This window comes from Pan paniscus, chromosome 4 (genome assembly GCF_029289425.2).
Source record: "Pan paniscus chromosome 4, NHGRI_mPanPan1-v2.0_pri, whole genome shotgun sequence".
NCBI lineage: Eukaryota > Metazoa > Chordata > Mammalia > Primates > Hominidae > Pan > Pan paniscus.
In genome coordinates, this window is record NC_073253.2 from 142683751 (window position 1) to 142699204 (window position 15454).

The 15454-nt window shown below is 41.0% G+C and overlaps 1 protein-coding gene across 3 annotated transcripts in view; it reads right to left on the reverse strand.

Moving 5' to 3' along the window:
- DPYSL3 (dihydropyrimidinase like 3) overlaps positions 1-15454 on the reverse strand; it is a 119507-nt gene that overhangs the window by 40144 nt on the left and 63909 nt on the right. The gene's annotated exons all lie outside the window — the stretch shown is intronic.

A 15454-nucleotide genomic window follows, 5' to 3' on the forward strand; every position in this document is an offset into this window, starting at 1 on the left:
CTGAACTAACACTTTGTTAATCAAAATATAACATACCTTGCCATAAAGGGAATTCCAGAGACGCCAGTCCCCAGCCAAGCCTCAGCAACTGTTCTCAGCTCCTGCCACCAGCAGCCAAGGTCAGCCAAGACTTCCCCTTTTAAACCCAACCCCACAGGGCAAGTTCCCATGGCCCCTCCAGGTCATTTTTCCTCTGGAAATAAGCCCTTGTGAGGAGATAACAATCTACACTCTTCCAGCAGGACTGTAGAGAGGGCAGTAAGGTCTTAAAGCTGCCTCCCACCCACGCTCCCTCTAGTACATGGGTGTGTTTCTAGGACCCTCGATGACAAGCATGCCATTGAGACAAACAGAAAGGCCTGGGAGAAGATAGACATCTTGAGGAGCAATGCAGTTTCTTGGCTCTGAGTCTTCATTGAAATTGGGCATAGTTTACCAGGGTTGGCTATTCCAAACCTCTGAACTGCTACAGATGAGAGTCTCAAACACTCCTCCCTTTCCTCATCACCTAAACATACTTAATGACCACTGAGGTGTGCTGGAAGTAGGTCAACCTGGGGCACTCCCTTCAAAATGCAACCCACGAAGCAGAATACATAACACATGGAAAGCACTGTCTTCACTTTCTTTATTATCTTTGGTTTAGCCCTAGATGGACAGACACAAGGCAGGAAAAACAGCAATGTGGAGGCAGCAGTAGCCCAGGGAAGCATTAATCAGGGCAGAGTGGCTGCTCTGTTGTCTGAACTGGAGAATCAAAGCCAGCTATGTGCATTCTTCCCTCCCCAGAACTTCATGTTAACCATTTTAAAGATGTCATTATCAAAGGGCCTGACAAGTGATGTGGCCTGCCCTGGGTCACAGTGGATGGGGGAATGGACTGGGGGGAGCACCCTAATCCTAGCCCCCGATAATGGTCTCTTAATCTTCAACAGCGTTCCAGACACAGATAAGTACAAATAGATAACACGCCAGAAGCAAGAGAATGTGGAGGAGAGGGACAGCACTGGACAAGAGGAGCCCTAGAGAGATTCCATTCTCAACGAGAAAGGTCAGCTGGGTCTGTGTAGCTCAAACCTCAGTCATTTGTGCACTACCTGCATGATATCTGACACAGCCTGCAATAAACTGTGCTGTTATTTGCTTAATATTATCCTTATATAAATGTATTTTAAAAGAAAACACTATCTTAGTCTCATAAATTCTAAACTAGTATTACTTGCCAAAAATAAACAGTGAACCTAGGAATGAATACAATAAAAACATCACTAAATTTTGTCTACATTCTGCTGCCTTCGAGAGGGCTCTAAAGGATGATCTTGGATCTGTTATTTTGTTAAAAAGGAAGATTATCACGGATCAGGGAGATGTTAATGAGAAACTAGTAGTAAACAGAGACTTTTTCCTTGATCTACTCAGAAGATTTGAAAAAGAACTAGAAAGGGGACAAAATTTGTCATTATGCGATTCCATGTTATTTAATGCCTTCTTCCACAACCCCCTAAAATGATCTTATGAAACAGCTGGAACCATCTCTGCTATTGAAGTATAGGTGCATATGTGTCCACATGGGCCTGTGAGAAGCAAAAGCAGGACCCAAAGTAGAGTGACGGGGACCACCCACATCAGGCAGTACAGCAGAAGGATGAGATTACTGGGGACCATGCTCTGGGTCTGAAGCTTGGGTGGATGGAGAAAGAGGCAGGGTGGGGTAGGGTCAGGTGTAGGAACAAAGATGCCTTATCAGAAAACAGGAAACCAGATATCGGTAAGTGAAGACATATGGCAAATCTTTAACTGGGCTTTTGGTTGGAAAAAATAGAAAGGTTCCTGCCTGGGAAGAAAACCAGCCTAATAGCAGTTTTTGAAGCTACCCCCAGAACTGTAGGTAGCAACCGAGGGAGTCCAGAAGCCAGGGCTACATTAGCATCTCTGCCATTAAGTTATTCTGTGATTTTAGGCAACTAACTTGATGCTTCTTTGTGCCTCAGCTTCTTCAGCTGAGTGAAGGTAAATCTTTCTAAAAAGGCACATTTATATATCTGTAAAGTATAGATAATAATGCTTACCTCACAGGGCTAATGTGAGAGTTAAAGACATGATGCAGGGTTGGTACTCACAAAAGACTCCTGGCCAGGCGCAGTGGCTCACGCCTGTAATCCCAGCACTCTGGGCGGCCAAGGCGGGCGGATCACGAGGTCAGGAGATCGAGACCATCCTGGCCAACATGGTGAAACCCCGTCTCTACTAAAAATACAAAAATTAACTGGGCGTGGTGGCGTCCCTGTAATCCTAGCTACTCAGGAGGCTGAGGCAGGAGAATCGCTTGAACCAGGGAGTCAGAGGTTGCAGTGAGCTGAGATTGCACCACTGCACTCCAGCCTGGTGACAGAGCAAAACTCCGTCTCAAAAAAAAAAAAAAAAAAAAAAAAGACTCCTAAGTGGTAGGTATTACACATATTACTACTGCTCCTACCACCTTGCTACAACTTCTATTCTACTGCTCTTGTAATATAGATGTACTGTTAAAATCAAATCCAAATTACAGTACAAATACAAGGCAGCTATTACCATTTTATACAAGCTGCTTGGGAAATCTGTAGCTCAGGACCAGAGTATAAAGTCCAGTACGGATTAAAGCCAAGTCAGTGCTTAGAGAGCTAATTCATGCACCTCTTTGGTCTGGATTTATATGATAGTTTTGTGTTTTATTACTTGTTTGTTTTGCTTTGCATTGTTCCTTTTTAGGCCTCAAATACATGTGCCACGGGTGGAAGCTATCTTACATATGCGGACTAGAGAAGTGACATCCAGCTTCAATCAAACAAGATCTCTTGTCCCTTGAGACCCTGGGCCTGTGCAAAAGCCAAATGCCTATTGCATCAGGAAGAAGTGCCTAAATTAAACCTAAGTCTTTATTCTAAGGGTAAACGAGTTTAATAATTCATTCCTGAAACATATGCTTGTGTAACTACTAGCCATGAAGTTGAATACAGAAGGTGAATAGAGAAGTAAAGATAAAACAGTAAGAAAAGTAAGCCAGGATTGCAAATAGTAATGTGACCTAAAAAGACGAAGAGTAAAACTATAGAAAGACAGTAAAATGATCAGTGGTTACCAGTTGGGGCGGGGGGTAGGGGAACAGGGAGGGGATGAACTGGTGAGTAAGCGGAGCACTGAAGTGGCTCAGGGCAGTGAAACTGTCCTAGACGATACTGCAATGATGGACACATGACATTTTGCATTTGTTAAGACCCGTAGAACTACTCAACAATGAGTGAGTTCTAATGTAAACTGGACTCTCTTCAATGTATCAATATTGGTTCATCTATTGTAACAAGCATACCACACCAATGTAAGGTGTTAATAAGAGAGGAAACTTGGGGGTGAGGAGGGAGTGAGAAAGAGTCTATGGGAGCTCTCTGTACTTTGTGCACAATTTTTCTGTAAGCCTAAAACTTCTCTAAAAAACAAAGTCTATTAATTAAGAAAGGTGGGGGGAAGAGAGAGAGAGAGGAGAGAGGCAGGCAGAAAAATCTTTTGTCTGGCAGAGATTAAAGGATCCACAGAGGCCTTGCCTAAGTGAATCTAAGGTAAATAGCTGATTTGTACACGTGGGTATGGCCAACGGCAATTATGATCACAGCGTGTTACAATAATTCATAATTACCATTTACTGAAAACTTCTTATTTGCTGAAAACAGATAGAAGCTTTAAGTACATCTTGTTCAATCAATCTTCAAGTGCTATGAATTATATGCTGCTGTCATTCCCATTGCATTGATGAAGACATGGAAGCTTAGGGAGGTTAGCTCATGGTCCAATATCACACAACCAATCATTGGGAGAACCAATGGTATCGATGCAAGAAATGCATCTCTATAAGAGATTGTGGAGTTAGGCACCCTCCTTCCTCCAAAGCTTAAGATACTGGAATAAGGGATGCAAACGGCTGCCAACTAGGAAGTTTGACCTTTACTATGTAGTAGCCCTAGAAGGATCTTCAAAAAATAAGTAAAATAGTCAATCATAGGGTCAAAAAATCAAGCTGACAGAGGCCCACACTGGAGATAAAGGAAGGAAAAACTTAGAAACAGCAAGTGGCAGGGGGAAAAAAAAACAAAACAAAATAAGAAAAGACCTTTAGCATGCTGGGTGCCAGCAGGAAACAGATAAAATTATTAAGAAGTTATTAAGGAGAATTTAACAAAGAAATTACTTAACAAAGTGTGGGCAGTGTTTAGGGCAAATAAATGGATATGCAGCATCCAGGGCCTACCAGCAGCAGGGAGCCATTGCCAAGGTCAGAAGAGGGAAAGGGGAGGGAGTGGTTATTGGAAGTGGAGACTGTAGCTGTATGGAGAGGGCTGCCTGGCAGGAGCCCTAACCTTCAGCAGAGACATGCAGCTGCCCCACAATGACCTAGTGATAGGAAGGAATCGGGGAAAATACCCCAACTTCATTGTTCACTCTCCCTCTAATCTCCTATTGGTGCCCTAAGAGCTAAATGCAACCAGAAGCCCAAGGGCAAAGAAACCAACTAAGGCACACCATACACGGAGTATGGAGCAGGGTAGACAAAGGTGGAGAGGATATCTGGGGATGCAAGCAGGAAATACCCAGCCCAGGCCCTGAATAGCCAACAATGGGATGTGATTTAATAAACTATGATATCACCACAAATATGGATTATGATTATTATGGCCACCTTTAAAATCTATATCATGAACTGAAGAAATATCTAAAATAAGTAAGTTCTGGAGCAATATGCAAAATATGATGTAGTTCTTGTCAAAGCAAACAAAAAATGCTGTATGTAAATATGTTTATTATATTTTTGTGTGAGCTGATCTGGAAGAAAGTTCCAGAAGGATGCACATCATATTATTAACATTGAATGTTGTAGAAGGAAAGGATGCAGAGAGAGGTTGTAGGGGTCCTTTTAAACTTTTTCTTCTCTCTCCTCTATTTATTTACGTTATTTCTCTAGTTGCATATGCGTAATGTACTTTATAACTTTTAAAAGGAACTTTATAAAGAAAATTATAAAAAGGTAAAAGAATGTGGTAATTGCTGTGGTCCAGTGTGACAGGAAGAATATGGATTAGAAAATGCAATAGCATACTGCAGAAGAAAGTGTCAATCAACTAAGTAACTGAAGAGGAAGGGAAAGTGACGCAGAGGCAGACGTGCCAAACCAGACTGAGTTTTAAAGCAGCATGTCTACAGAGGACCCATTAATAGACACAGGAAACAGAAAAAGGACTAACAAAATTGAAGTGTAAGACTAAGAATAATTTTGAGGTACTGGTCAACCATACAGCAATGTAGCAGGTCACTGAAATGGTGGCCTGGGATTTCAGAGAAAGGTCAGGTGTTAGTGGACGGGCTTGAGTTAATGCCACGCTGAAAATGGCTGTGCCAACTGAAAGGCAGAAAAGAAGGGTGGAAAGATCCCTAGAATGGGAGTCGGGAGCCACGGATTCCGGTCAAAGTTCTGTGATCCCCTTCGCCTTTCCAAGAGGCTGTGCCGTTAATGGTACCCAGCTCCCTCTTAAGAAGCAGCTCTCTCTTTTCATCTTTTCTGACTGACAGCTGGCTTTGACAGGGCCTTTACAATGACAAAGACGTCGAGTGAATTCCCACCCTATTGCTTCTCAGAAACAAGAAACCTTTTCACCAAATCTGAAAGCCTGCCAAAATGCAACTCCCAGAGGAGGAATGCGGGCTCAGGCCTTGGAATGTGTGAGAAGCACCTTCAAATGACAGGCAATAGCTCCCCATCTATTTGTGGAGGCCACAGGGATTCTTCTTCAAGTCTGACATTGTATTTTTAAAGCTGGTGGGAGCTTCTTGGGGATTGTGGTCATAAGCACACAACCACTGGCTTATGTAACTTCCTAAAACTGTCCGTGGTGTGCAAGTCTAACAGAACACTCAGCTGTGGTGCTCCAGTCACACCAGGCGGCCATGAAAAGGGCCCCATGGAGAGTGTGGAAGGAAGGAATTGTCTCAAAGACCACAGATGTCTTCCAGTTTGCTCTGCCTTGTAGTCCAGACCTCAAAGATTAGGTCTATCATACAGGAGTGCAAAGAGGGTCCTCATCGTTAAAGCAGTCCAAGAATTCAAGTGATGAATCAGTGCCAGTTAGCCTGATGGAATGGTGGGAAAGGGAAGGGCTTTGGAGTCCTGACTGTAAAGCGAGGAAAATAATATCTTTTTCAAAGGAATGTTGTGAGGATGAAGCCCAGATTCTCAATAAATGTGAGTTCCTTTAGAAGCTAGAATCTCCCTAAATCTTCTCAGGTCAAAGCCTTCCACCTAGTGCCTACCTTCCCTCTCCTTTATCCCTGAAAAGTAACTTGACTTTTCATTTCTTTTTAGGTTGGTTTGATTCATACCACATATCTTAACTACCTTTCTACAACAACCCAAACACACCTTCTATAAAAGAATATGGGTAAGGAAAGAAAAGGAAGAGTTCGCTCTTTTTTTCTGGTTCCTTCTTGACAAAGCAGACAATGGTGATGACTGATTTTCTTGGTTACAGGCTTCCATCTGTCTGTCTAAAAACCTACACACCCGCAACTCTGCTTTCATTGGATAGAGAGGTGGTTATTAAAGCAGAGGCTATTTTTGATTCTTTGGCCCTGAACTTCTTCAAGTTGTATTGATAGGTAAAACTGCAGATGCTCTGAGAACAAGGACTTCAAGAGGTCAGGCAGACCTTGAATGAAACAAACACTTGAACTAAATACAAACGAGACACCACTTAAAAATGATCAGAACTCAAAAATCAGAGACAAGTGGGTAGTTAATCCTAGAACAAAAGGTTTCTTCGCCTTCAATAAAGATCTAAGGCTTTACTCATACTAGGCACCTCCTGGAATGTATTCAAGACCGCTTACTATCGGCAAAGACCATGTTAACATTATGGGAATACATTCTCTGTGCTTAGAACCTCCAAGACTTCATCCCTTACCTGCAAAGCCATAAAGCTGCCCACTTCTCTTCCCAATGATCACTATTTAACATTCTATGAGTCTAACAACAGGTGAATAATCTTCTTTTGGAATAGTCTACTCTTTTGTGATGTGTCTCTGCTCAGAAACGTTTCAGACTGAAGTTTATAGTTACATGTTTTACGTCTATCAAAGCAAGATGTATGTTGTAATATGTATTAAATTTTGTCCAAAAAATAGCAAACAAGTTATCATCTTTGTCAGTCATCTCAGACACAGCCAGTTTTCACCTATGTGTTATCACTCTTCCCCTGTTGCCCCAAGTCTTCATCTTTCATTTATCATTCCATTCACTCAGGGGTAGACTGAGCTAGGTTTTGGTGATACAGTGGGGTATGACACAGAGTCCCTAGGATCATGGAGCAGACAGACTAACAGCCTTTTGATAACCTTGTTTGATAACAGTTGTTTCCTTGACAACTGTTCTCGCCAAACCACTTAACCCAGGGAAAGAAACATTAGTCCAAATTAATTCATTCATTCCTTCATCTAATATTTGTAAATGCCTCCTGTTCACAGTACTATTGATACAATAGTGAACAAAATAAAATAAGGCACTGCAGTGGCTGAAAGTGCAAAGAATAAGTAAGTTACTAAATAAATAGCGTAATTTCAACAGTGATAAGTGAAATTTAGAAAAAGGATAAGGGGACAGTGGAGGCTGGGAACATTTTCAAAGAAGGCATGTCTAAGGAGCTGTCTCCTGAACAGATGTGAATAATCTGAGTCCTAGGGAGAAAAAAAAAACAACAAGTACAGAAGCTTTGAGCTGGACATGAAAGTGTCATAATGGGAGGATGGCTGATGCTGAGTCACTGACAGTCAGTGGCAGGACTGGAGACCAGAGAAGTAGGCAGGGCCACCCCACATGGGACCTCAAGAGCCATGGTCTGGGTTTTAGTTGAGGTGTAATAGGAGATATTTGAGCAGGGGAGTGACTTGGTTTGATTTACATTTTTAGAGGACCACCTGGTTATCATGAATAGAGAACGAATTTAGGGGTAGGCAAAGTGAAACCACAGAGAAAAGTTAGAAGAGTTCTTGGAGTAAGATGACAGAGGCTTGAGTGAGGGTGATGACAGTGATGAAAAATGGTGAGAAGTGGTTGGCTTAATATTCTACTCTAAAGGTAGAACCAACAAATATGCACAGCTAATATACAGTTAGCTGGGACTTGATCCCAGTATCTGTTGAAAACAATGCCTGTCCACCTCTTACCTTGACTGTGTCATTACTAAATATCCAAGTAAATTTAATCTATATATTTCAGGATTGATAGACTTCACAACTTTAAAACAGAAGGCAGCTTCGACAGAGCCATCTGCATTCAATATTTAAAGTGCTTCATAGTTCCCATATTATAACATCTGGGTTGGCCAGGCACAGTGGCTCACGCCTGTAATCCCAGCACTTTGGGAGGCCGAGGCAGGCGGATCACGAGGTCAGGAGATCGAGACCATCCTGGCTAACACTGTGAAACCCCGTCTCTATTAAAAATACAAAAAAATTAGCCAGGCATGGTGGCAGGCGCCTGTAGTCCCAGCTACTCGGGAGGCTGAGGCAGGAGAATGGCATGAACCTGGGAGGCGGAGCTTGCAGTGAGCCTAGATCACGCCACTACACTCCAGCCTGGGTGACAGAGTGAGACTCCACCTCAAAAATAAAAACAAAAAACATAACATCTGGGTTTACCAGCAGCTCAGGTTATTTTGATTATTCTTTTGGATTGATTGCATATTTATCTATCTAATCACTGAAATTATGTCTTTGTAAAACTCTGACATAGACAGCTTCCAAGTCTCCTCATGTTATAGATTTATGGATCTGGTTTCCTGCTTTAGCAAATGCAACCTAGTGACAGTTGTTGATTCTCTCTGATGGATCAGATGTCTTCACGGCCCACGGCACATCACTATGAACATTAATTCTTCATTATGTGTAGCTGTTCATTTAGACATGTGAAAGTGCAGCCATGGGGAAGACTGCACTGAAATCTAATTATGCTATCTTTTTAAATTTCCCCACTCTCTCTTTTTATCCTAAAATCAGGGGCCAAATATTTCCTGTCTAATCAATTAAGTGGATTCCAGGTCACTGAGACTTTGGAGTACATTTTTTTATTTCTCCTAACATTAAATAACTTGATAAGTAATGTTTCCTAAGCAGCTTACATTAACCTTCTTAAAAGGAGATAGAACAGTACAGTAAGTGAGGGTTTTCAAGGCTGACAAGAGGTGAATTTGGACTTAGTTCTGCCAGTTAGTTAATAATGATGTAACTTGAGATAAATTAACTTTCTGAGCTTCAATTTCCCCATTTGTAAAGTGGGTTAATAATAACTATGATCTCGGCATGGTAATAGAATTGAATGAAATGCCATATACACAATTATGGTTGAAAATCAGTTAGCATGGGCTCTGGCCTGCCATAATTTCTTATAAATTTTATTTGAGGCTCCCTTTTCTGCTCTCTGAGAACTTCTCAAGTTTTAAGTTTTTAATTTTTTCATTCTTTGTTCTTCACTTTCTCCCTTTATGACTCTGCTAGGGCTGCCATAACAAAGTACCACAGGCTGATGGTTTTAACAACAGAAACTTATCTTCCCAAAGTTATGAATGCTAGAAGTCTGAGATCAGGGTGTCAGCAGGCTTGGTTTCTTCTGAATCCTCTCTCCTTGGTATATAGATCAAACTCCCCTAATCCTTGTGTCCTCACATGGTCTTCCCTCTGTGCGTGTCTGTGTCCTAATCTATTCTTCTTATAAAACTCCCCAGTCAGAGTGGATTAGGGCCCATCCTAATGACCTCATTTAACTTAATTACCTCTCTGAAGACCCTGCCTCCAATACAGTCATGTTGTAAGGTACTGAGGGTTAAGACTTTAATTACTGGGTAGGGGACATAATTCACTCTCCCCCTCACTCTCTGCCTTCCTCAACAAAATTACGAGAAAAGCACTATAACTTCTCATAACAAAAGTTATCAGAAGAGCAAGGAAAAATGAGTCCTATGCCTCATACTTTTTTAAACCTATTTTACTGTATGACCTTGGCAAATTATTTTCCCTTTTTGATCCACATTTTCTCAATCATTCAAATGAAGGGGTTGGAATAACAGGTCCCTTTTCTCTTCCTGCCCCTAGCCAAGCAAGGCTGTTTTTTCCCACAATTTCTCATAGCAAAAAGTGTTCTGAGATAGAGCATGCAATGAAGTAAGTGAAATGAAAAGGAAACAAACAAAACATACCTTCTTTGTGGAATAAACCCAGGATGAAGTCCCTAGAAGTAGATTATATTCAATTGCCTTAAAACTCTCTAAGTTTTCTAAGGCCCTTTCTCTCTATAAGGCCATAATTTAAACCAATTTAATTGGATAAACCAAAAACCCCACTATGAATTTATCAATATCCCCAAACAAAGTAATCTCATCAAGATTTGAGGCACAGATTCGCTTTGCGGGAAAAAGTGCATGATTTCAAATAAAGGTCTCCTTGAAAGAATTAAGTGGAAAAAAGTTTTAAAAACAAACACACATACACACAGAAAATGTAAAATTAAAACCAGCTTCCAAGCTTATAGGTTGAGCCAGTAAGGAGTGGGGAAGAACTGGCCATGTTTCCTCTCCAGCTGCGTAGCTTCAGGTCCCAAGACACAGTGTACCTCTACAAATGTCAACAGCCTCAGCAAGACAGGGAGGAAGGCAAAGGTGGTGGTGAGAAAACAAATGTGCTCATTCAAGAGCGGGAGGAAATGAGAGAAAGCAGAATTTTCCATGTAAAATGGCACAACTAATGAAGGAATGAGTGGTGACAAGAATATAAGGCTAAGAGTAAAGACACTGGGATTTCAATCTGTAGTCTGATACTCGTGAGCTGAGTGACTTCGGGAAGATTACTCAACCTCTCATCCTGAGGCAGTTTTTAGTTTGGCTTCAACTAAAAAACAACCGACAATAAATCTGTCATTTCATTTTTGTTGTTAATGCAAAGATCTCGGAAAAAATCAAAACAATGCAAAAAAAATGAGATTCATTTAACTAGATTTTCCAAGGAATGTAATAATATATAGCTATTAAAAATTAAATTATGGAAGGATATTTAAAACATGGAAAGATGTCGTAATATATTGCGCAATGAAAAGTAAGGCATAAAACAGCGTAAACAATATGTGGAATCATTTTAATAAATGGCACATATAGTCAAAAGAAAAAAATCTAGATGGGTATACTGAAAGTTTACAGTGGTTCTCTCTGAGTAATTTCATTGTAGCTTATTTTTATTATCCTTATTGTTTGTGATTTTGGTAAATTTTTCTACAACCAGCATACTTATTTTGTAATGGAAAAAAAGCCTTAGTTAATTTTAAAATCCTTGTGTCCCACAGTAAAACAGATAGTAGCAAAAACACTAATTAGGTGGGTACCACTTGGGTGTTGGTTTTATTATTCGTAAGATGGGGCATTAGACTTAAAAAAAATATTGACCCAGCAATCCCATTACTGGGTATATACCCAAAGAAATATAAATCATCCTACTATAAAGACACATGCACACGTATGTTTATTGCAGCACTATTTACAATAGCAAAGACATAGAACCAATGATAGACTGGATAAAGAAAATGTGGTACATATACACCATGGAATACTATGCAGCCATAAAAAGGAATGAGATCATGTCCTTTGCAGGGACATGGATGAAGCCAGAAGCCATCGTTCTCAGCAAGCTAACACAGGAACAGAAAACCAGACACCGCATGTTCTCACTTATAAGTGAGAGTTGAACATTGAGAACACATGGACACAGAGAGGAGAACAACACACACCAGGGCCTGTTGGGGGTTGGGGGGGTGATGGGAGGGAACTTAGAGGATGGGTCAATAGGTGCAGCCAACCACCACGGCACATGTATACCTATGTAACAAACCTGCACGTTCTGCACATGTATCCCGTTTTTTTTTTTAAGGAGAGATAAAGAAAAAAGTTATCTCCATGGAGACTCTGAAAGTATGAATTTTACAGAGCCATAGTAAGTCAAACCTCAAAAGAATCTTACTTAAGATATATTTAAGAGAATGGGGCATGCAGTGTGGAGTATGAAATGAGAAGGGGGCATTTAAATTCACATTAGGAAGAATCCCTAATTGGTAGTTTTGCTAATTCAATGCAAAGATGCTGAGAGTGGCGGGAATCTCCCTGGCAAGTTGTTTGTGTAAGTATAAGAGTGTGGAGCAGCTTTGGACATGCCAGAAACAAAGCCGCTCTTAACAGGAGGGCTAGAGGGCTTCCTGATGCCAAGCAGTGCTAAGGAGTCCATCCCCCTTGCAGAAGAGGGGCACCAACTGTTTTCCATGTCCCCCATAACCTACACCACTCATACCTTATAGGAAACAGGTGCAGAGAAGGACTTACCCCTGGACTTGAAGTAAGTGAACTCCAATTGGAATCAAAGTCTTGTGACTCCAGAGGTGGGAGAGGGATAAGTTTTATCCCTCCGGAGGGATAATTTAAGGTAGCACCATACCGTGGGGTTAAGAATGGGGGCTCTAAGTCACATAAACTTAAGTTTGAATTTTGGTTCCATCATTTAAGCCTTGTGTGATATTAGGCAAATTACTTAATCTCTCTAAATTTCCTCATCAATAAAATGGAAAGAAAGACCTGGTGAAAAATCTATCTACCTAATTAAGTTGTTTTGATAATTAAGTGAGATAATGAATAAAAAGCACTTTACACAGGGTACAATAAATGTGAATTATTCTTATTATTAAACTAACTTTTGCCAGAGCTTATGGTCAATAAATATCTTTTATGCAATAAAAAATAGCAAAATGCTTTTATCATACCTGATTATATTATATATGACACTCTTATAACACACATAGTTCTTCAAACACTTTCTAATCAAAGGTTTTTGGTTCCATGAATATACTTTGATTCTCCCATTTTGTCCTCCCTTTAAAAGGCTCTAGTGATTACCATTACACATAAACCTATTGAAACCATAAACTCTCTGGTTTGTACCCAGAGATAAGCCTGGTAAAATCTGTGTTAACTGGCCCCACCCCTCAAACCAAAGAATTACATTTAGAATAAAAACGAGTAATAAATATAGCTCCAAATGTAGCTCAGAGAAAGCTGACAGGTGCAGTGGGGTAAGAGACTAAAAATCTTTTGAAACACACAGACACAAAACCATTCCATGTAAATGTCCAGCCCTAATAGGGAAACAAAAAGAACTATGAGCTGCTTCTTAACCAATACTTCCAAAATACCAAGTTTGCTTTACAAATGCAGATTGGTCTATCTAGTTGCTGCTAATAACTCTAATGACTTTGTAGTTTATGTGCAAAGGCAGAAAGAGACCTCAGTTAAGATCTATGTTGTATTCTGGTTCAAAGAGTCATGGTGACAGTTTCCTCTATATGAAAGATGACACAAAGGTCTGCATTAATTCTTTTAAATCATTTGCAGTAAGAGAAATGATGTCTTTGTTGCGGGCAATAAGTATCCAGGTAGGCCCCTGAAACAAGCTCAGAATGAGCCCAGATGCAGAATCTGGAAGAAAGAGAGGACTGGAGGCCAGACAAGAAAGAAGTCCAAGTGATGGATGGACTTTCTGGCACATGTGCCCAGGTCAGGCCCTGCATTACAATGACTTGCTTGTTCTGCTAAAGAGCTGTCATGTTTCTCTTGGCCCAGTGAGCCTATGCCTTAAGAGTCTGGCCTTATTTAGAAGTTAATATTCTAGAAAGTTGTCAAAGGGAAGCTTATGTACAAGAACAAATTGGTACACTTTCAGGTGATCTTCTCTCTTGAAATCATTCCTGCAGGTAAGTGTTAAATATATCCACTCATTCAGCAAATACAGAGGGCCTAAAATGTGACAACCAAAGATTAAGTGCTGGAGATTCAGTGGTAACAAAACAAAAACCATCCCTATCCTCATGGCATGTACATGGCATGATTGGGCCTTTGGGGATAGATTATTTCCATTGGATGGCAGCCATCATATTTAAAATATTAGCAAGAGCAGCTGAAAAAAGAGCCTGGTGAGCAGATACAGACTCCGAGTTGTTTTTGGTTTGTTTTCTTGTTTGTTTGGCCAGTCTAGATTTTGGGCAATTATCGCCTTCATGCCCTTATCAATAGTAGCCTTATCCTAAAGAAAGACTGTATGTGACAGCAAATGAATCATGATATCACTTTAATAATGCTCATCTGAATTAATACTAACGCTCTACTAGGCAGAGGATCTCAGTCATCATTATTCCATTTCTCCTCTGCACAAAATCTATTAATTAAGTCTACTCCCTGAATGAGAAAAAGACTGGGATTTTAAGTGTAAAAAGCAACCAAAGCCCCTTATATCCAACACAGATGTTGGCTGGTCCCTCTGAGTTTCAGCCAACAATGGTCGCTCTCATCCACTTTCTCCCTACTCTCTTTTCCCTCACAGGAAGGCCTTAGAACTCCTCTCTGTGAATTTGGAACAAAGTGAGGAGGGGCTGGCTCACAGGGTCATTTGCACTGGCAGGGACCTCAAGGATCATCTGGTTCAATGCCCTCATTTTACTGATGCAGAATCTGAGAGGGATAATAAGGGTTTGCCCAAAGTGACAAGTAAATTAGAGGCAAAGGCAGGCCTGAACCACAGTGTGCTGATACTCCCTCCAGGGTTCGCTTCCTTATTCCGCATCCAAGAACAAGATGGTTCTTTTGCTCTTCTAGTCCGAGGAACTCTTCTCTTAAAAAATAAAATCTCGTTTTACCCTTAAAATCTCATTGTCCAGCACTTCCAGAGAAAAGAAATAGTAATTAGGCCATAAGAAATGTTGTCCTTGAATTCCAGATGTTCCAAATAAGTTCCTGGACCATTCTACTGTGGAGCTTCCCCATCTAGCTTAAAGTGCTGGGTGTGTCCTGTTAATGTTTCTCCGCGTGACTGAAGGGAAACAGACAGCCTGGCTATGTCTGGGAAGAAGACAGGGATAGAGAGTGAGAAAGGGCCTTAGACCCAGATCTGCTCTGAAGCAAGGCAGAAAAACAGCATCTGCTTTTCCACCCTGTACTCATACATGCTCCTGGGCAAAAGCCAGAAGCTAACTCAGACAGCTGGCAGAAGCAATGCATGAACCACTGTCAAGAGGACACACAACTCACTTGTTGTTCCAATAGTGATGTGACAGGGTTGGCCAGACCATCCCCAATCCTTCCACCCTGTGAATACTGACCCACATTTAGGAGCTAACAGGTGTGGACAGCTGGAGATAATGGCTAATGGCGGGAGGAGGTAGTCACCTGTGCCTATGGAACTACTGCTTTCTTGCCTATGAAACGAATTCACCTTTGCAGGGATCAATCCCAGGATCTTGCTTTTTCAGCTCTGTGACTTTAGCCAAATTACTTAGTTTCTCTGAGCCTCTCTCCAGAAT